Source organism: Eschrichtius robustus, chromosome 1 (genome assembly GCF_028021215.1).
Source record: "Eschrichtius robustus isolate mEscRob2 chromosome 1, mEscRob2.pri, whole genome shotgun sequence".
Lineage (NCBI taxonomy): Eukaryota > Metazoa > Chordata > Mammalia > Artiodactyla > Eschrichtiidae > Eschrichtius > Eschrichtius robustus.
The window spans coordinates 44,366,844-44,389,699 of record NC_090824.1 but is presented as its reverse complement, the minus strand read 5'-3'; the positions used below and the strand labels follow the sequence as shown (position 1 = coordinate 44,389,699).

Here is a 22,856-nt window from a genome sequence, read left to right as displayed (position 1 = left end):
ATATGGCAGTTATCGTCTTATGAAATGTATTTCTTAAATTAGAAGACTTGAAAGTAGAAATTACTCTTTGATCCATGGGCTGCAGAATGGATGTTGTGTTAGCAGGCATGAAAAAACATGAATCTCTTTGTACATCTCCATCAGAGCTCTTGGAAGACCAGGCGCATTGTCAATGAGCAGTAATATTTTGAAAGTAATCTTTTTTTCTGAGCGGTAGATCTCAACAGTGGGCTTAAAATAGTCAGTAAACCATGTTATAAACAGATATGCTGTCATCTAGGCTTTGTTGTTCCATTTAGAGAGCACAAGCTGAGTAGATATATAGTATAATTATAATATAATATAGTATTATATAGTATATAATACTATATACTATACTATAATGTAGTATATAATATATAGTATAATTCTTAGGGGCCCTAAGATTTTCAGAGTGGTAAATGAGAACTCAACTTAAAGAGCCTCAACTTAAAGTTGCCAGCTGCATTAGCCCCTAACAAGAGAGTCAGCCTGTCCTTTGAACCTTTGAAGCCAGGCATTGACTTCTCCTCTCTAGCTATGAAAGTTCTAGATGGCATCGTCTTCCAGTATAAGGCTGTTTTATCTACGCTGAAAATCTGTTGTTTATGTAGCCACCTTTGTTAATTATCTTAGCTGGATCTTCTGGATAACTTGCTGCAGCTTCTACATTAGCACTTGCTGTTTCACTTTATACTCTTATGTTACGGAGATGGCTTCTTTCCTCAAACTTCATGAGCCAACTTCTGCTAGCTTCACACTTTTCTTCTGCAGCTTCCTCACCTCTCTCAGCCTTCATAGAACTGAAGAGAGTTAGGGCCTTGCTCTGGATTAGGCTTTGGTTTAAGGGAATGTTGTGGCTGATTTGATCTTCTATGCAGACCACTCAAACTTTCTCCATATCAGCAATAAGCCTGTTTCACTTTCTTATCAATTGTGTGCTCACTGGAGTAGCACTTTATTTAAAACCATTTTTTAATTGAAGTATAGTTAATTTACAATGTCGTATTAGTCTCAGGTGTGCAGTAAAGTGATTCAGTTTTATATATATATTCTTTTTCAGGTTCTTTTCCATTATAGGTTATTACAAGATATTGAATATAATTCCCTGTGCTATACAGTAGGTCCTTGTTATTTATCTGTTTTATATATAGTAGTGTGTATCTGATAATCCCAAACTCCTAATTTATCTCTTCCCCCGACCCCTGGAGTAGCACTTTTAATTTTCTTCAAGAGCTTTTCCTTTGCATTCACAACTTGGCTGTTTGGTGCAAGAGGCCTAGCTTTCAGCCCGTCTTCACTTTCAACATGCCTTCCTCACTAAGTTTAATCATTTCTAGCTTTTGACTTAAAGTGAGAGACATGCGACGCTTTATTTCACTGGAACACCTGGAGGCCATTGTAAGGTTGTTAACTGGCCTAATTTCAATACTGTAGTGTCTTAGGGAATAGGGAGGCCTGAGGAGGGGGGAGAGACGGGGAACAGCCAGTTGGTAGAGCAGTCAGAATACACGCAACATCTATCAGTTAAGTTTGATGTCTTATATGGTTGTGGTTTGTGGCTCCCAAAACAATTACAAGAGTAACATCAAAGATCACTGATCACAAATCACCAATCACCATGAAACGGAGTCCCCCTAAAACTGAGTTTCCCTGACAAGTTTATGATTAACCTCTCTATCCAAAACTTTATCCCTTTTCTTGTCCCACCCCTGTTCCCCTCAGAATTGGGGAGTATCAAAGAAAAGGGGGGATTTGAAACTGAGCAGGACCCTGCAGGGCTCTCCCAGATACAAAAACTCCTCCCTGTACCCCATTTCTTGTTTGTAGAAAAAGGCTTTAGTCTCCTAGGCCTTCCCTGAGTTCCAAAGAGCAGACTCAAGGGATTACTCATTAGGGAAGTGAGGGAATGCAGAAACAAAGGAAAAGCAAAGAGTTCAGCAATAAAACAGAGTCCTAGTTCTCCTCAAGGCATATACATAACAATTTGATGCATATCTTTGAGTTGTTATTCAGAAACTAAGAGCCTCACCCAGGTGGAAGATGGTAAGTACATGCCAACCACAAAAACATAAACCCCAGACTGGTTTGAACCAGAAGGTTGATGATTAAGATTCCTGAAACATCACCAACCAGTCAGAAGAAACTCCATGAGCTTCAACCCTCACCCCAAATACTGCCTTTGAAAACCCTTCCCTGAAAGCCATCAGGGAGTTTGGATCTTTTCAGTATGAGCTGCCCATTCTCATTGCTTGGTGACCTGCAAAAAACATTGTACTTTCTTTCACCACAATCCAGCGTCAGTAGATTGGTTTTGCTGTAAGGCAGGTGAGTGGACCCAAGTTCAGTTCACTAACAACCATAACAAATATGAAATTAATGAAAAAGTTTGAAATATTGCAAGAATTACCAAAATGTGACACAGTGACACAAAATGAGCAAATGCCATTGGAAAAATTGTGCCAGTAGACTTGCTCAACATAGGGTTGCCACAAAACTTCAATTTGTAAAAAATGCAGTATCTGTGAAGTGCAGTAAAGCAAAGCCCAGTAAAATAAGGTATGCCTTTATTTACATATTAGCACACACACACATACATACATAGAGAGATGTATATACACACATCTATGTATATATACACCTACACATACATACATACAGAGAGAGAGAGAGAGAGAGAAAGAGGGATTTATTGTAAATAATTGACCTTGCAACTGTGGCAATCTGAAATCCATAGGGCAGGCTGTGAGGAAGGGCAGGCTGAACATCTCAGGCACAGGCTGAAGCTGCTATCCACAGGCAGAATTTCTTCCTCAGTGAAGCCTCAGCTCTGCTCTTGAGGCCTTTCAACTGATTGAATCAGGCCCACCCAGATTATCTGGGATAATCTTCCTTAAAGTAAACTGATTATAGACTTTAGTCACATTTACAAAATACCTCCACAGCAACACCTAGATTAGAGTTTGATCGAATAACAGGAGACTGTAGCTGAGCAAAGCTGACACATGAAACTGACCATCACCATCTAAATGTCTCTCTACATGCCAGCACCATGCGGTCTTGATTACTGCAGCTTAGTGATAAGTTTTGGAATCAGGAAGTGTGAGTCTTCTAACTTTGTTCTTCCTTTTCAAGATTGTGTTGGCTCTTCTGGGTGCTTTGCATTTCCATGTGAATTTTGGGATCAGCTTGTCAATTTCTGTACCCCCCCCCAATCATTTTTATATTAAGATAAATTGATAAATCAGTAACTTTAAAATCTAATCCATGTAACTCAAGATGCTCTACTTTGTCTCTCAGTTTTTCCTACCTTGTGCAAGCAAAAGTGTATTCCAGCTGCCAGTGTAAAGGATGGAGATGAAAAAAGCATCACAAGAATAAATGAATTAATGTGACATCCAATAAGCAATTTCAGTTCTCAAACAGTACTTCTCTCTCCTGACTATTAAAGAGAAAAAAAAAAAAAAAACAACTAGCATGTTTCACATTTGTTACTTGATATGGTTATTGGTGACAAATGATATTTTCACCTTCTTCTGGAAGGGGGCACACAGTGTACTCTCAAAATCAATTCATTTGGTTACCCATAAACCTCTTTTTGAGACTTCATGAAGCCCCAAGCCCTTGTGAAGTGACCTGTGGCTGGAGAGATGAATAGCATGTTTTCTGCCCTTGGGAAGCTCGGGGTGACTGTCAGAGCAAACATAACCAGCCAAAATGAAGAAACCAGGAGCCAATCTGTTTTGCCTTTGACGCAAGCATCAAATGTGCATTCCCTGTCCCCACTGACTGTGTTATTTTCTGGTCATTCCTATGTGATTAAGTTTTTCCAAGACACAACAGGTTGGTGAGAAGTAGTTGTGAAGTCTTGGCCTCCTTCTGGACAAGAGGGTAAGTGAAAGTCCCACTGGTAATGGCAGCCTGCTCTATCTTCCTTCCTCCCCGCTCTGCTGTTTGGTTTTCTGGGGTAGTTTCTCAGCACTCAGGCAACCTGAAGTGATTTGAGAGACAATGTGTATTGGTTAAGAACCAGTTAATAGCCACGTGCCTAGAAAAATACCTAATTAGCAATTGGCCCTTTTTGAGGTCTACTCTGAAGGCTCCTCACCTTTGCTTGTCACTGGCTTTGAGAATTCTTGTAAGAAAAGGCGCTGAAAGCTTTCTTAGAGATTGAAAAAAATAGGACTGCATTTTATTAAAAGGCTTTCTTTCTTATCTTTTTTTTCGTACTCAATAATCAGATCCCTGTGAAAGAGATATGACACTGAGGCTAGGGACTGAGAAGCTCAGTGTCCCCTATTGCTCAAAACGGCACCCACAGTTGATATGGGGACTGGGGAAGACGGTGGTCCTTGAATTCTAATTGAAGGCATTATGTTCTATGTGATGAACCTCACAGTCTCCTATGCCACTGTGAATGAGTAAATAAGAATGTTTTTAAAGAACCACTGAAAATATACCGTTTATAGAACACACCAAAATCTGTTTAACAATGGTCATTATGATTATGCATTTAAGTGTAAAAGGACGGCTTGTTTGTCAAAATCAAGGTGGTCTGGACAGAGATGTTGGTTGTTTTTGAGATTCTCACACCAATGAGGCAGTACCTGGCACCCCTTGTCCGCCGACCCCCACCCCAGGGCAGTTTAAAATCAGTGTGAATGCTGTGTAATCTAGCCAATGGGATTGATCCCGGTCAGGTATTAAGGGCTAAAATGGATTAAACAAAAGACATTCTCCTTGTAACAGGAAGGAAAAACTTCAAAGGTAGGATTTGTCCTTGTTATGACAAAGGAAGTGGATTTACACACTGCCTTGAGGCACACCCCTCTGTGACTTTCAATTTGCTCTTCTCTGTATGGGGAGGTTTTTTCCCCTTCCTTTTTTTCCCCCAGCTCCGAGGGTCCTACCCAGAGTAAGAAACCCAGGTTAAGAGAATCAGATTGAAAACGCTTTTTGGGGGTTTGTTTTCAAAGACCAGGCCCCAGGCATCTCCCCAATCAAATGATTCTCAGGTTCAGGCACCTCCCAGGGCCCCATCACTCAGACGGTGTCACAGTGACAATGAACAGGTGAACTAGGGAGTGCTGTTTACATCCCTCCAGCAAAGCATACTGAACTCTCCATTCTGGTGCTTGCATTTGGCATGAAAATCCCAGAGAGAGAAATGCAAACAAGCAACAGGGTGTCCTAATGGGTTAATATAACTCTACTCCATGAGAGGAATGAACATACCTCACTGCATAGATTTATAGTCCTGGGTCAGGATTAGCCATGCTGTGCTTTATTTTCAAATCTCCTGATGCAATGTTATAATAATTTTTATTGTAATAGTACATATGTAAATATAATTTATCTTCTGGGATTTCAAAGCATTTTGTAGTTTTTGGTAAGATGTATACATGTCTACACTCACATACACATGGATATGTACTCTTTTTTTAATCAATTATTTTACTCAAATTGCCCTTAAAATACTTAAGTTCTCTGGGATGAAAATGGAAATCATACTAGTATATAAATGTTGCACCAAAGTTTCTCAATGTGAGTACTGTAAAATCCATCTAAAAGAAAAAAAAATAAATTCCCATTGATGCCCAGATGTTGACTTCAATTATGTTTATAATAATATTACTTAAACATGTATGAACATAAAACCAGTGATGAACTCCTATTGCAGTTCTTATTCAATTATAAAACCAAAGTCTGTGCACTAATTACAAACAAATTGCAAACCCAATAAAATTCAAATTAACATTAAATTAATGAGACAGATACATAATGTTTTCCTGAAATTGAATTACCATTTACAACATGACTACAGTGTTGCCTGCCCCTCCCTTGTTCTGTTGAGTTGGGCACGCCAATGCAACTATCTGAATTCCTGGAAAGTGTTTTTCAAACCGAATATGTTGACATCATTTGATCCTTATTACTTATTGGTCAAAGCATTACTTCCTTGAGTAATTGTTATCATAATGATCTTTAACTGCAATATATATTCTCCTTCGTTTTTCTGATGCAGTTGTGAAAACCTAATATGTGATTTACTAATTGAGTGTGTGGTGTTCTCCACTCATTAGTCTGAAACTGTGAAAGTAGTACTGGACTCCAATAATACTACAATCACAGACTTGGTGCTGAAATTACATGGCAGGACTCCATTACATTTGTCATCCAGATGGTCCAGAATATGATTATATTACATTTTTAAAAGATTGTCTTTTACATAAAGTCAATGACTTTTTAGAGAGAGTGCAATGTCCCCTGAGAATACATACTTGGTCCTGGATTTAAGGATTCTAAATAAATTTTACAAGCTAAGCAGCGTCTTTGTCCCCAGAATTTATATTCTTGCCACAGGACTGAGCCTCTGATTTAAAGAACAAAAACATCCCTTCTTTGCTATGAGGCAAGAGTCCAGGTCCTGATCAAATAACTGGTCTTCATTATCTAGCCAATTACTATTCTCCAGCTAATAAATGTAAGACTGGGTGTTATCCCTTAAGGAGCTTACAATCTACTTCAGGAGACAAGACATAAACATATAAAAATTTCCATATTTAAATGTATTCAAAATTTGCTAATGAGGAATCAGCATTTCTCGGTCAACTCACAAGGTTTAAAGTAAGCTATGGAAACATTACTTGTCATTTACATTTTTTTTTGTCATTTACATTTGAATACTTCAAAAAACTTCAAATCATACTGTGATCTTGCTGTGCAGTGAAAAACACACCATCTGGAAGATGCCATCAGTTGGTTTGAAATGAAGAAATCTGATAGCATTTAGACTTTGACTTTCTGAAAAACACCTGTGCCATTAAAATGACCTTGAAAGTTGTGACCAAAATACTCAAAGCCATGAGAAATCTCCACAATCGAATTGGGTATTATTTTATATCTGAAAAAGTTGTATGGTCATAAGAGATTAAAAGTATATGGAAAGAATGCACACTTCTGGTAAGTTCAAAGATCTTTAGAATTAGGGAGAAAAGAAATTTACATACAATAAAGAGCCAAAAATATGTCAAATATAATCTAGTGATTTTCCTGGGTGGAGGTGTTCAGACTCGGATTACAGAAGAATTAGGTAAGACAAAACTCGAACTCAGGGCACAGGTCTATCTGGGATCACCCATTTGGCAGTGGGGGTTTAAATACAATGACTATGAAGAAGCAGCAGCATATTCTATCAGGATTGCTGACAAGAATCCAGCCTTGGTCCTACTTGGAAACTCTGGTCATTAAGCGACCTCAATCCTTAACATGGCTTGAGATAATTCAGATCTTTCAGAATGAAATGTAGAAGTGTTAAGTGTAGAAGTGTCCACTCAATATGTTTGAGTGGAAAGAAATCTGCATATTTGGTATATAATACTACTTGTAATATTTAAGAGAATCTGTCCTGTTAGAGTAACTTATCAGCCTTGTAATTCCAGTATTAAGATGTATGAGCCAGTAATTGATTGAGACTTGTGATTTTAAGTTGAAATCTAACTAAGTTTATAAATAGCACTGGATTGTCTAAGAGAGCTTAAGAATCACCATATACAAATTTCAATTATTGGAATTATAAGAACAAGTTGAGTACTTGAGAAGTTTGGTCTATCAAACAAAGGACTTTAAAAGGAAATCAAGTACATTAATTAGTAAATGTAATTGAAATTATTTTAAGATATTTAAATTTATTAATTAAAGTGTATTCGAAGGCCAGTTTAAAAAGTAATTGTTAAATTTGCTAGGCTAGTGAATAGAATAATAAAAATTTTAAGTCAAACCTAAAAGCTTATGGAAGAGCTAGGTTTTTTAATTTGTAATTTAGTATATCAAATATTATTGTTTTAAAACTAAAGTTATCTTCTGAAGAGTATCTTCTGCACATAAAAAAAAAGACTCACAATTTATAAAATAAAAATGCTTCTTCTTTCACTGTATCATTCCAAGTGAAAATATCTTATATTAATCACTTTGTAATTGTAGTATAAACTATGTTTCACTTTTCTGATGCAACTGTAAAATAACTACCACTAGCATGGTCTCACTGGGGTCATCAGGGAAGTGTAGTGTTTGTCTTGCCAAATCTTAGACAATGTGACCGACTTCTGGATGGGTGCTTATCATGGAGTGGATAATGTGAAGTCTGAAGCCCAGGTCACAGGAATAAGTTCTCATAGTGATACACCCCAACCTCTCTCCTTCCTACATTATTCACAATGCCCTCCCAGTTCACCCCTCACCCATTTCCATTACAATCCACATCTCACTTTTAGCAATAGAGACACTGCTCTCATGGAGCTCCCTCATATACTGAAGAATCTATTTGGGTAATAGCTATTGCTGTGGACTGAATTATGTCTCCCCCCACCCCAGATTCTATGTTGAAGCCCTAACCTGCAGTGTGAGGGTATTTGGAAATAGGGCCTTTGGGTGGTAATTAGGGTTAGATGAGGTCATGAGGGTGGGCCCCTCATGATGGGATTAGTGTCCTTATAAGAAGAGACACCAGAAACAAACTCTCTCTCTCTTCCCCTTTCCCTCCCTGCCTCCCTCCTTCCCTCTTCCTCTCTCTATTTCCTTCCCTCCCTCCCTCCCATGTGAGGACACAGTGAGCTGGTAGCTATCTAAAAGCCAGAAAAGAGCCCTCACTGTGGAACTCAATTGTCTGCCACCTTGATCTTGGACTTCCCAGCCTCCAGAACCATGAGAGATAAATTCCTGTTGTTTAAGCCACCCAGTCTATGGCATATTGTTATCGCAGCCTGAGCAGACAAAGACAGTTATACCTAAGGAATAGTGCTTCTGATTAATAAAGATAGAAAAGATATCAATTGCATCCAAGATTATCTTTCTAATTAGCAATTTCAATGATGACTAAAGGACTCAAAGATAATCAAGACACTACATACTTTCTTCTACAACATCTCATTTAATGGCTCATTTCTAAACCTACTCCAGGGTTGAAAATCATCTAAGAGACAGTTTAATAATAAAGAGATTTTTTCCAGATTATATAAAAGAGCAGTCCCACAGTTGCTGATGGAACTGTGTGGTAAATAACAATAATGGCCCCAATTTTTCATTCCTCCCTCTATCCATACCCTGTGTCATGTCCCTTCTCCCTCCTCTGTGGGCAGGATAGCCTGATGGTAGCACCCTGTACCTGACACTGAGCTCATTGTGTGTCTTTCTTTGTTCAGTGCAATGTGAAATGATAGGCTGCAAGCAGAGGCTTGATATGGGCTCGTGCATTGGGTTTGCTCACCCTCGAACTTCTGCCATCAGCAGGGGACAAGACGAGGCTACACTAATACAGGACAAGAGCTAAGTCACCCCAGTGGACAAGCCCAACCAAGGTCAGCAGGACTACTGAGATGACCTCCAGATGGCCACAGATACAGGACCTAGAACACAAACTGACACAGACAGCAAACATGGAAAACACATGCTCTACCCAGTCATTCCCACTGGTAGAGGTGATGGATGATGTTTCTTTGCACACCCTGATTTAAAAACTTTCAGGGAATCAGAGCTGGTATAAGTTTAAACTACTGTGAAAATAATTGGACTCTGACCTACAGAAGTGGCTTCAAGGTCTTTTATCAAACCAAACGATGAAGGCCTTCAAATCCTACACAGAGTTATTTTCAGAGTTACTGGAAGGTATCCTTCACATGAGGATATTCCTGTTTAGTTCTGCCTAAAATAATTTTCAACATAAGGTAATTATTCTATCAGGAACACAGCCATGTTATCACCCTGCACCTTGGCAAACAAGTGTGTCCTGAGATCATCATTAAAGAATCTGTGAGGTGACAGAAGTGATGTGTCTTTCAGGGGCTGGAGGAGGGACTCATCCCAACAATATGTTACATCCAGAAATTGTTCTTTTTTTATCTAAATTGGACCAAAGCAAACCCAGAAGAACAATGTCTGATGAACACTCTTCCCCTGCTCCCTGGATAAGAGAGAAGAAAACCTAATAGATCTCTCACATCTCTAATTCCTGTGATTTAGATCTCAGTAATGAAATGAGAAAGAAGCTCCCTGAATCATTTTTAATCTGAGCCTTTTCTCTGAGGAAAGGTCCCTGAGGAGTTAATGTCATGTCACTAAGTAATTAGATCTCCATTGCTTAGCAAGGATTCTACACCAAAGGCAGGGTAATTCTATTAGAAAATGAAACCACAACATTGTACAGTTCTGAAGCTACTAAATTTGTATTTAATTTTCCAGGTAATGTAATTATGCAATCAGTTCTAATCTGATATCAAGAGGAAAAGTTCTTGATGTGGTTTTTTTTGCAAGGTTTTATGAAAGGGCCATGCAATTAATATGACATGCTTAATTACTGAAATGTAAAGTTATCTTTGCAAGAATATATCCTCATTCAAGCATGTATGCTCTATTAGCTGCTTAGATCTTTGCCATTACTAATGTATTTGTGGCTTCTTATCTTATAATGACCTATGGTAATAATTAGCCCCATAATAAACCAAAGACCTTAGCACTGTGTTGCAAAGCTCAGTTCTACACATTATTCCAGAGAACAACAGAGAAACAATAAGGATTCAGAAAAGAATTTAGATTCCCTTAAATGCTCATAAGGAAAGTTTTAAAAATCTATCCAAATCATGAAAATCTACCTGAAGCACACATTTTCAAATATGGAAAAAAAAAGAAAAATCAAATACATATCATAGATAATGAAGTGGATTAACATGTGCCAAAGTAAGATTCTTCCTTTATAGCTATTAATCACTTATAAATACAGACTGCAAAAAGTTCCTTAAACAGTAGACTTGATTCCTAGAGCTAATATCTGCTCTGCTTTACCAAGGTAATTATTTAAATTCCATTTTTTTTTTCTGGCACACCTCTACTACATAAACAAAATTTCCTATATGCTTTATTTTACTTGATTGTTTCTTTAAGATTTTAGTTGTTTGCACTATGGCCCCCTGAGAAAGAGAGAGCTTAGTAGCCTAAAGAAACAGTGTGCAGACAGGAACTGAGGTGTTTACCTTTTGGTAAGCCTTCCTTTTCCTATCTTGAACTGTGGAATTTTCCAAAGTCTTCCATTACCATTTTTGAAATTAATGAGCCTACTAAAAACATCACTTGAAGTCAGAAACTATTCTTCTGTGTTGTTTCTCCTCACTTGTTTATCCCTTTGGCCAATAGCTACACAGACAATTTTGTTTCCCATCATGGGCAGAAGCTCAATGTGTGGTTGTTATTATTTACTGTGAAACAAATGACCACAAACTTGGTGATTTAAAACAGCAGAAATTTATTTCTCATAGTTTCCGTAGGGCAAGATCCACTGGGATGAAATCAAAGTGTCAGCTGAGGCCACAGTTCTCACCTGGGGCCCAAGGTCATTTTGTGGACAGAATCCATTTCGTGTGGTTGTAGGACTGAGGTCTTTGCTTTTCTGTTTTCCTACTAGCAGTTGGCTGGGGACCTCTCTCAGCCCCCAGATGCTGCCCGCAGTTCTTTGCCATGTGGCCCCTGTAGGCAGTTCACAACCTGGATGTTTTTCTTTCCTCCAGGCCAGCTGGAGTGTGTTTCTCTGCCTCCTCCTTCTGGGACCAGCCAGAGAAAAGTCTCTGTTTCTAAAGGGCTCATGTGATTAGGTAATCTCCCTATCTTAAGGTCAACTGATGTGGAAACTTAATTACGAAATCCCTTCAAAATAATACCTACTTTAGTGTTGGATTGAATAACTGGGAGAAGGGGTGTGTCCCCCATGGCTTGGGACCATCAGTTCTGCCCAGCATGGGGGACCTGTCAGGACCTCCATCTCTTCTTTAAAATTGCTCTGGCATCTGCAACTTTCTCATGAGGAAGGCATTTCTTTGGGCTTAAGTATTTCTAAGAATGTCTGTAAAATAAAACCAACTACTTCATCTACTTCTGTAATACCATTGTTGAGCATTTGCTATTTGCCAAGCACTGTATATTATCTTATTTAATCTTCTTAGCAACCCTATAAGAAAAGTGTTATTGTGCCCACTTTATATATCCTCAGGGGAAACTGAGGATCCGAGAGAGAAAGAAACTTGCAACAGAATCGTGCAATTGTGCAATTGTTTACTGACAGGCTGGTATTCAAATTCAGGGCTGTCTAATCACACCACCCAGCAATTCCACTCCTGGGTATATATCAGAAAAAAAAAAAACACTAATTCAAAAGAATACATGCCCAATGTTCATAGCAGCATTATTTACAATTGCCAAGATATGGAAGCAACCTAAGTGTCCATCAGCAGATGAATGAAGAAGATGGATAAAGAAGATGTGGTATATATATATACAATGGAATACTACTCAGCCATAAAAAAGAATAAAATTTTGCCATTTGCAACAACATGGATGAATTTGGAGGGTTTTATGCTAAGTGAAGTGTCAGACAAAGAAAGACAAATACTATATGATATCACTTACATGTGGAATCTAAAAAATACAATAAACTAGTGAGTATAACAAAAAAGAAACAGACTCACAGATATAGAGAACAAACTAGTGGTTACGAGTGGGGAGAGAGGAGGGAGAAGGGGCAATTTAGGGATAGGGGATTAAGAGCTACATATTATTATGTATAAAATAAGCTACGAGGATATATTGTACAACACAGGGAATATAACCAATATTTTATAATAACTATAAATGGAGTATTACCATTACATACTGTTAAGCACTATATTGTACACATGTAACTCATATAAAATTGTACATCAACTATACTTCAATTTGAAAAAAAACAAACTCAGGGCTGTCTGACACCAAAGTGATGGTTTTTCTCACCATACTACTCTACCTCTCTGTATGAGTCAGCGTTCTGATGGAAAACAAACAGCATACTCAAAGAGGTCTAATCAAAAAGAGCTTAATTAACTTAGGATTCTTTATAGAAGTGTGGGTAGTGTTTAAAGGAGCCAACAGAGGAGAGAGCACCTGGGGATTAGGGGTGATGGGAAGCCATGACCACCTATAGGCCTACAGGGACAAGGAGAGGGAATGGAGATGACAGAATCTAGAGAAAGCTCTGGCTGGGAAGAAACCCAGGCATTGACACAATCTGGGCCTTTAAGGAGAGGGGTTGCAATAACCAACTTACCTCTCTCTTCCACCTCCAATCCCCTGGTATTAATTTTCATTAGCCAAACCCAGTTGGAAGCCAGAGGGCAAGAGAGCCCAGGTGATGCAATCCCCTGGATCAACATCCCCAAGCACTGAGCAGAGCATCATGGGGCGGGGGGGAGAGTGGGGCTAGAGAGGGGAATGGAGAATAACCAGAACCATCCCTAACATGCAAGTACCTCTGCACGTGCAACACATGGCAAGCTTCTTGAGGCCAAAGTCTCTGTCTTCTATTTTTTTGTCTGAGTGTAATTTTCAGAGACAACTATTTGATGAACACTTGATTTATCGATGGTTAGCATCTTGACAAGAGTATTAGTTTGTTAGGGCTGCCATAACAAAATACCACAGACTGGATGCCTTAAACAACAGAAATGTATTTTCTCCTAGTTCTGGAGGCTGGAAGTCCAAGATCAAGGTGTTGCAGGTTTGGTTTCTTCTGAGGCCTCTCTCCTTGGCTTGCCTTCTTGCTGTGTACTCACAAGGTCTTCTGTGTGCATGCCCCTCTGATGTTTCTTTGTGTGTCCAAACTTCAAAGTACAAAAGTGTTAAGGAGGAAAGGTCAACTAGATCAGATATTCCTCATAGTCAAATAACTTAAGGATCAGGAGTGTCCACTGGATTTGGAGGTCATGATGACTTGGACAAAGGCAGTTCCGAAGGAGCAGCAGGGATGAGAGTCTGACTGAAGTGAGTTCAAGGAAAATGAGGGGAGCTGGAGATACTGAGTCGAGACAACTCTTTAGTGCAAATTTATGTTTTCTAAATGTCCTGTTTTCACTCAAGGTTGGGGCAAGCTCTATACATGAAATGATGTGTGAAGGCAAGAGGGCAGGTCAGTCTGTCACTTCTAAAGGGCAGAAACCACCCAGGCCCAGGCAGTCTGACTTTGTGTCCTGTGTCCCATTTCTCCCTTTCCGGTGCCTTTCCTAAGGCTGCTTCCCCTTCAGGATCTGGAGGTCCACCCTTTCACATCCTACTTGATAGTAGTTACTGGCAAAAGTGCAAATCAGTTCGTTACCTCTCTTGGGGGTATTTGCCAGCAGGGAGAGGAAGCTTTGCCAGATTGTGAACCTTCCCCATGACTCCTCAAATCCAGTGATAAATGCAGCTGGACACCCAACCTGTAGATAAGGGTGGGCCTGCTGTAACTATTCTTAAGTGTTTCTTAAAAAGGAAAACCAAAATGATCCAAATAGAGAGAAACAGCCTAAAAAGTGTCTTGCCTGAGCAACAGGGAGAAGGAAGCAGGCCTCATCTCTCCCCCTCTGAGAGGCCATAATGCTCTAAGGTCTCAAAGAATGCCCCAATTTATACAATTCACTGCTGCAGCATTAAGCCTGAATGGCATTTGGTGGCAGATAAAGTCTCTGTATGTCATACAGCGGAGGGCTGTGCAGCCAGATCTTGTTTAGAATAACATTTAAAACCTGGAATTCAAATGATATGTCCAGATAATTTCTGTGGTAAACCCCAAACCAGTTATGCTTCGGGTTAAGCCTCTGCATTTCTAAACAACATGCCTTTATTCTCTCCAGGCCAATACTCAGACCTTCCTGCCAGCAATATCAAATAGCAAGAGGCTGAATGTACCCTCTGTGTGAGCATTAAAGGATAAGCAGCCAAGGAAGACAGCACCTCTCTGCCGAGGAAATGTCCATCTTTGAGATGTCTCCTTAACACACACGTCCAGTTGGCTCATTCGGTTCCTCGGTTCCTTGAGTTATTTGCTAATCTCTAAAATTTGAAGAACAAACCAAAAAACTAAACAAACCCCCAAACATCCCATCACTTCATACAAATAGAGCTCTTAGTTTTCTGAATTTCTTTTCTTTATCCCTCTCACTTGAACAGATCTCTCCTGGTCATTGAATGGCATCTTCTTGCTGTATCTTGTTTCACAGGATCAGAGTTTGGATGCACTAGGAAAACTGACAGAACCTCCTGGTGACCCTCTGGGGCAAGAAAATTAATCCAATCCTGGCAACAGAGCGAGAAAAGGGACAGCATTGGTTTATGTCATTTAATCCTCATTTTATCATGGAGGAAACCAAGGCCTACAAGGTAGTACAGTGTCATGATCAAGCTTGTAGGATGTGCCCATGTTGTTGACGGGGCCTGTGCTAATGTATGTCCCTTATGAATGAACCCTCTTGTCTCAGGAAATCGCTCTGCCCTTCCCTCCTGCCTCCCATAAAGGAACCTATCCTGTTAGACATGTGCTCATGGTCACATCAGGCACCAGGAGAAGCCTTGAAGCATCTACACTGGTTTCCTCTGGATCACTTCTATTTAAGATCAGAGCTCATAAAATGAGTTGCTAAGGTTTTCTGCTTCACATACTGCCCCAGAGCACTATCTGATGCAGAGAGGGAAATGTATAAACTCAGACAGCAAGCACATTTCTGTCCACTGGGGCAGGGACATACCCTCTGTAGAAGTCCACTGGGCAACATTTTATTACTTTCGAAGTAATAGAAGGATATTTTTTTTCCCCTTCGGGTAAAAAAAAGTTGCAGTAGATTCTTTTGCTAAAAGAGTCATTTAAATATTACTGGTCACGTCACATTGTAGTTGTTTGGAAATAATTATATCCATATCACAGACAGTAAATAATAGACGTACCTTCACTAACGTTTTATTCCTGTTCTGTTTTAATATGGCAAACTTAGAAGTAATTTAATCTCCCAGTAAATTGAAGTGGTAGGGGGTTCTTCACACAGAAGACTGCAAGTTATTAATTCCGGGCAGTCTTCATCTTGTACAATTAGTCACTGTTTGCAGCTGGAAATGTTTTATTAATTTTCCATAGTAGTTGATTTTCCACAGTTTTCTCAGTTTAAATTAAGCAGTAAGAGCTGCTGTTTCTTCTTAAATAAATTTTCTTTCCACAAAAATACATGCCTCTGGCTATGTCAATTTTCCCATTTGATTAAAGTGCCAGCAGGCAATTAATAACTTAATGCATTTTAAAGTACTTTTGGAAAAAGTAATTTGAATAGCCAAACTTGTGTATTTGAATTGATTGTTACAGAAGATTTAGCAGGCATTTGAAAATCCTAGAACCTTGGAAAGGACGAATAGAGCCCAGCAACCAAGTCTGGTGGACTGTGGGGTGGTCTCCCTAAAAGGCACTCACACTTTGGGGTGGTAGGGGCAGGTGGTCACCACTTTGCAGGAGGCTGGAGGAAGAAAGGCAACGTCAAAATGGGGGTGTACAGAAGACTCTAGGCTATGATGGTGTGGTCTCAGTGGGAAAACCATTTCAAAAGCAATGAGACAACATGGATGAACCTTGAAGACATTATGCTAAGTGACATAAGCCAGACAAAGAAGGACAGATATTGTAGATTTCACCTATATGAGGTGCCTAGAATAGTCAACTGCATAGAGACAGAAGGTAAAATTGTGTTTGCCAGTGGCTGAGGGGAGAGGGGAATGGGGAAACCTTAGTGTTTAATGGGTACAGAGTTCGTTAGTAGTGATAAAAAATAATGTTCTGAAGATAGTGGTGATGACTGCACAACATGAGACTGACGTAATGCCACAGAATTATACACTCAAAAAGGCTTAAAAGGGTAAATTTTATGTTATATATATTTTACCACAATAAAAAAAAAAAAGCAATGTGGCCTTTTTTCATGTTCAAGATGTAGAAGCAAGGATGTGGTGGTTCCTCCCATGCAAAGTACTGCATTTCTGGGGTCTTCTGGTAGGAACCATGATCAGCTACGCTGACAGCACAGGAGTCAAAATTCTGTGTACTGTCTCCGTGAAGTGGATCGAGGGACGGTTGAACAGATTCCTGCTGCTGATGCAGGTTATATGGTGATGGCCAGAGTCGAGAAAGGCAAACTGGAGCTCAGAAGGAAGATACATGCAGCAGTGGTAATTCAACAACGGAAGTCATCCTGGAGAAAGATGGTGTGTTCCTTTATTTTGGTATCATGTGGAGGTCATAGGAAACAGTAAAGGCAAGAGGAGAGGTTCTGCCATCATAGGGCCAATTGCAAAGGTGTGTGCAGACCTGTGGCCTAATTGTGTCCAATGCTGGCAGCATTGTATGATTCTCCAGTGTTTTTGTTTAAAAAAAAAACCACCCCATTAAAAATTATTTGCTCCCAACCACCCAAAAAATAACTAATGAGGATATTCAAAGCTATTTGGTTTCCTTTTTTAAAGAAAACACACAAACAAAAAGGAAAACATGCCCTAGTGTCATCTTTAGTGAGAGTTAGGGCTTCTGTTTGACAGTGGGGTCTCTAACTGACCTCTGCTTAACTGACTCAGAGGATTAGCCAATGCCATCTGCTGCATCTGTAGGATCTACTGACCAAGGCCCAGGAAAAGCTGATGCTCGTCACCACTACATATGCTTGTGCATTCTGCTCCCACCGGTTTGTTGAATGCCTCCTAAGATTCGGTTAGGATTGTCCCCAAACATGTTTACACCAGGTTATTTTAATTATGCAATTTAATTAAATATTATGTAAGATGAAATGTGAGCTCACAAAGAAAGAGAGTTGTTTCTATGAAAACCAGATTGAATGCCTTAGGAAAACTTGATAAAGTTGAGCTCTAAAAAAATATTGCAGATGTACTAGGTAGGTGTGGACAAAGTAAAGTTAAATTGAAGGGGAACATTACAAAAATAAAAAGGAATTCTGAACTTAGGTTGCTTTATAGGTGTCTGTAATGTTTGTACTTTACTTGAAAGACACAAACTAGGAACCACGGGGGAGGCACCCTGGGCGTGTTTTAAACCTAGATGACTGGAAACTCCAGCCGACTCATACGCACCGGCCATGGCTCCCATCCAGCCGCACTGGATAAAATAACTTTCACCAAACTTTCAAGCTTCCAGAGCAGGGTGCCAATAATCATTTTTATGGCATAGTCAATGGATTGGTAGGAGCTGCTTAGCTGGTGAGTTGAGAAGTAACCTGAAGTTCAATCTAAACTCGGTAAGCAGGAGTGCAAAGAATCAACAATGTTTTTCAGGAGTGTGAAAGGGAAACAGAGTAAAAAAGTACCACATATTCACCACGAGTACTCTGCAAAAAGATAGATAAGCACAAATTAAAAACCAGGCATTCCAACTGCTCGTTATTTTCTTTCAGCTCTTTGCCAGATCTAAGCCCAAATCTACTTTTACTCAAATAAAATGGCAGGAGTCATCCAAAACACCCTTCTTGTTTCAATCCTAGAGCCATCTATTCATGATCATAATGAGATATCCCTTGCCTTGTGGAGCAGTAAATTAGGTTCCACAGATGCCGTTGCCCCACCCCTCTGAACTCTCTGCTGCAGAATATCTTATTTGCTCATCGTCTTTCCAAAGAAACGTCAGCAACAATTGTGTTGGACTTCTTTTGAAAAGTTCATTCTTAGAAGCCAGCCAACTTATTCCTTCAATCATCCACCTGCTTAAAGAATTTTTAAAAATGTTTTTGAAGAATAACATCTTGTGCCTGGGAGATGGCGTTGGATTATTTTCCTAACACTGAGCTGACACGTTCCTGACAGCCCTAGTGTGGATATTGAATCATGTGCATGGTCCCAGGAAAGAAAGGAATGGTGATTTATGTTGTGGGTATCAGTTTTTCACACATCTAAGAGTGTGATGTGCTCCAGCCGAGGGCTTCAATTCACTTAGTGCAAGAGGAAATGGCAGCTGGGTTGCAATGATTAAAAAATGTCATGAAATAATAAGATTAATGCTTTCACCAGCTATTGCTGAGAAGTAGAAGGTCAGTGTGATGCTTGCCATGTTTGTTATTAAGAGTCAGGATATCAGAATGGGTTCTTCTTCCAGAGACCTCCTGATGGGAAAAAAGGGAATTTAAAACTGTCAAATCATTCACCCCTTCAAAAATTTCTTTTATTTACCCTTTTTAAAAAAATTTTTATGCCTTATTTCTTTAGCCAAATTTGTAGTGTTTTGTTTTTGCTGTTTGTCAGTTTTTGTGCAAAAGGGGGCTATTAGATATACTTCAGTGAATCAACAGGTTTCTTAGTTCCAGGTCTCTAAGAAAATCTGTCCCAGCTTTCCTCACCTAAAAAGAACATATTTGTGTAACTTAAAAGAAAACAGTACCATAAAGAGGCATAAAAAGCAGATATATCTTTTCAGATTAGCTTTGGCTACATATAAGAGCATGACCAAAAAAACCCAAACAAGAAACCAAACAGAGGCTTAAATGAGATAGAGGTGTCTTTCTTTCCTTCATAAAAGAAGTCAAGGAAAGGGTGATGTTGATGATGAGGTACGCTATGCATACGTAGCGGCAGGGAGCATAGGAAAAGTCTCTGTACCTTCCTCTCAATTTTGTTGTAAACCTAATAAAAAGTCTTAAAAAAAATTTTTTTAAAGAAGAGAAAGAAAGGGAGTGAATATTGCAGGTAAATAGCATTCTTGCCCTCAAAGGAGCATCCATAATCTGTGAGGATAATTTTAGAGAAGGTAACTTTTGTACTTACCTTCCAAATTCCCTTGTTGATACTATGAGAATACATACATATTGAGGTGGATGGATCCTTGGAGGGGTGCAGTCTGAGTTTCTTTGCTAGAATTTTGTTTATAGAGCACTAAAGCTGCTCTCACCACCGTCACCTCCCCACCAGATGTGAACTGTTTCAGCTAATTCAAGGAGGCAAATTCAGAACACTTTGACAATTTTTGTTTTATTTTGCTTCTTAGCGGAGTCCCAGACCATCCCTGTCCTCCTACCCCATCCTCAGGAAATTTCTAGACCAAGAATCGATTATGCCTTATCTGTTAACACTAAAAAAGAAGACCTAGTAATGCAAATTTCTATTTATTGAAAAAGTTAAGTACAGTCTTTATGGATAATATGTAGAATATAGGAGGGTTGCCATTTCTTTCTGCCACCTGTGAGTGCATATATTTGGTTTTTTGGCAGGGATATTCCCCCACCTTCCTTAATTCTTTCCTCCTTCCCCTTCCTTCCTCCCTCCTTTCGTTCCTTAATTCATCACAAAAGATTCAGAGCTGGTGTACAATTCCTGACGAATGCAAAAAAGCTCTAAATCTCTGATTCTTTGATTGCTGAGGAAGCAGAGTTCCCCTGCTTGGGGCAGCAGGAGACAGCTGTCTGCTGCAGGCTCTGGCACCAGGTCTCCCATCCAGGCGTCCTCCAGTGCCTCTGCCCCTAGCCCACTGCCAGCCAAGGGTGCTTCAGAGAGAGCACCTCTTTTCTGCCTTTCTGAAGGGTTTTTTCCACTGAGTTGTGCCCCTGCCAGTTCTCTCTGAGCTCACTTGCATTGATTCCTAAAAATCATCAACATCTCAGCTTTTTTTCCTTATTCAACTGCTTGCAAATATTAAGCATGGGGTAAACTTTTCTGAAAAGTTAAATGGAAAAGGTGAGTTCACAGGGTATTGAATGTAGAATGCCCGGTACTCTTGGTTGAGGGAAAGAGCATTCTAAGCAATAATTTTAAATCCTTTTTAGTGAATACCTTGAAGCAATGAAAAGAGCAAAAAAGCAAGCTCAGTGGAGAGCATTAGGCAATTACCACTGAAAATTATTTAAGCTTAAATAACTAAAATAATTTATTCTATAAAATCATATGAAGTACTGGAAAGGATTCTGCATGGCTAATTTGCTTTCCTACGTACCAGCTGAAGAGGTAAGCACAAATGTTGAATTCTGAAACTCTCAACTTAGTGAATTAATATAGATTTGGGAGTGGCATTAAATACCTGAAGATGATGAAGAGTGTTTGCCACAAATGGATTAGCAAATGGGATTGAATGATTTCCAGTGATATGAAAACGTAATAAAAAGAAAACCCTGAGTCCCCCACAAGTGATGACCTTCTCCCCCAATTCTTCTGCCATAAAATGAACACTTACTAGTATTTAGAGAGAACCACTAGAGCGTGGTGCTTAAAACATAGACTCTGGAGCCAGATCGCATGAGTTTGAATCGCAGTTCTGCCACTTCAAGCTATATGCCCTTGGGCAAGATAACTAAGCACTCTGTGCCTTGGTCTCACCTGTTAAGTAGGGCCCAAGTGTGAATTACTAGTGTAAGTGCTTAGAGGCGAGCCGAGCACACAGGAAGCACTATGTGTTAGCTATTCCTATCTGTTACACACGCATTCTTTGCTTGTTGGGTAGCTGTCTTTGGAACTGTGAGCTCTGGCGGAGCTGCATCCATCAGCATGCTGGATGCAGTGGTCCTTATAGTGGGGTGCTCACATCCCATGGTTCCTCACCATTCCTGGAGCTGGGGGTAGGATTTTGCGCACTTATACTGGGGGTGGGGGAGTGTCTTCTCATCTCACTTCCACTGCTCAGGATGTTCACTCCCATTGTGTGGAGGGGTCCAGTGGTTGCCTGTTCCTGCCCTCAGGACTCCACTCGATAAAGATTTCTTGAGTACCTGCCATGTGCCAGTCCCTGGTGAAGCGCTGCTAATACTGAGACTGACAAGCACCACCTATTCTGGAGGCCACAGTGAGACACAGTGTGACATAATGAGACACAGAGACAAACACACAGAGGCAAGCACAAAACACCAGGAGAGCCAACAGGATGTACCAACTGGGCTTTGGAAGGATGAGGAAAGACTTTACCCAGAGGATGACTTACTAATTGAATGTTGAAGAATTGATGAGATTCTCCAGACAGGCAAGAAAGGATGAGACAGGAGAAACCAAGCACCAAGGTGCCTAGAATGTGACTAGTTTGGGGAATAGTAAGTCATGTTCTATGGATCTTGCCCTGGTCTTGGGTCAACCCTCTGGCAAGACTGGCTCGTCCACATGGCACTTTCCTAGGTAAGAGGACAGAGTTCAAGCGTGGTGAGTTGAGCACAGGATGGACCACCCCTACTGCTCCTGGGCTGGGAGCCCCATGCTTTGGTCCTGAGCTCTGGCTTCCACCTGTTGTTGTCGTTCTCCTCAAGGTTAGGGACTACATGTGACTCTTCTCTCTATATCTTCTGTGACAGCGTCTCAAACTGGATTTCTCAGACCATCTACAACAGAATCACATGGGACCATGTTTAAAAATGCAGATTTCCACCCCCTATCCAGCTCTACTGAATCAAATATACTGGGGTGAGTGAGGGAAATCTTCATTTTTAATAAAGAAAAGGGCTAGGGTAGAAATATATTTTTTTAAAACATATTCCCCCAGGTAATTCTGATACTGTAGTAAGGAAACCACTGCCCAGTAGGGCCCAGTAGAGTACAAACTCAGTATTTAATAAATGATAGACTAAGTGGCTATCTAAGGGTGTGATGTGGTCCATACCAGGTAGGGCAGAGGAACGGAAAAGTCCTGGAGTAGGATAATGAGCAGTTATTTCCATCAAAAGGAAGCTTGACAACCTAAGTGTCCATCGACAGATGAATAGATAAAGAGGATGCGGTACATATATACAACTGAATATTACTCAATCATTAAAAAGAATGAAATAATGCCATTTGCAGCAACATGGATGGACCTGGAGATTATCCTACTAAGTGAAGTAAGTCAGACAGAGAAAGACAAATATCATGATATCACTTATATGCAGAATCTAAAAAAAATGATGCAAATGAACTTACAAAACAGAATTTACAAAACAGAAATAGACTCACAGACTTAGAGAATGAATTCAGGGTTACCAGGGGGGAAGTGTGGGTGGGAGGGATAGATTGGGAGTTTGGGACTGACA

At 39.9% G+C, this 22,856-nt stretch overlaps 1 pseudogene; it reads left to right on the top strand.

Annotated features, from left to right (window-relative positions):
• The first annotated feature begins 16,814 nt into the window (after window positions 1–16,814).
• LOC137756602 (large ribosomal subunit protein uL14-like) lies at window positions 16,815–18,301 on the top strand (annotated as a pseudogene).
• The last annotated feature ends 4,555 nt before the right edge of the window (window positions 18,302–22,856 follow it).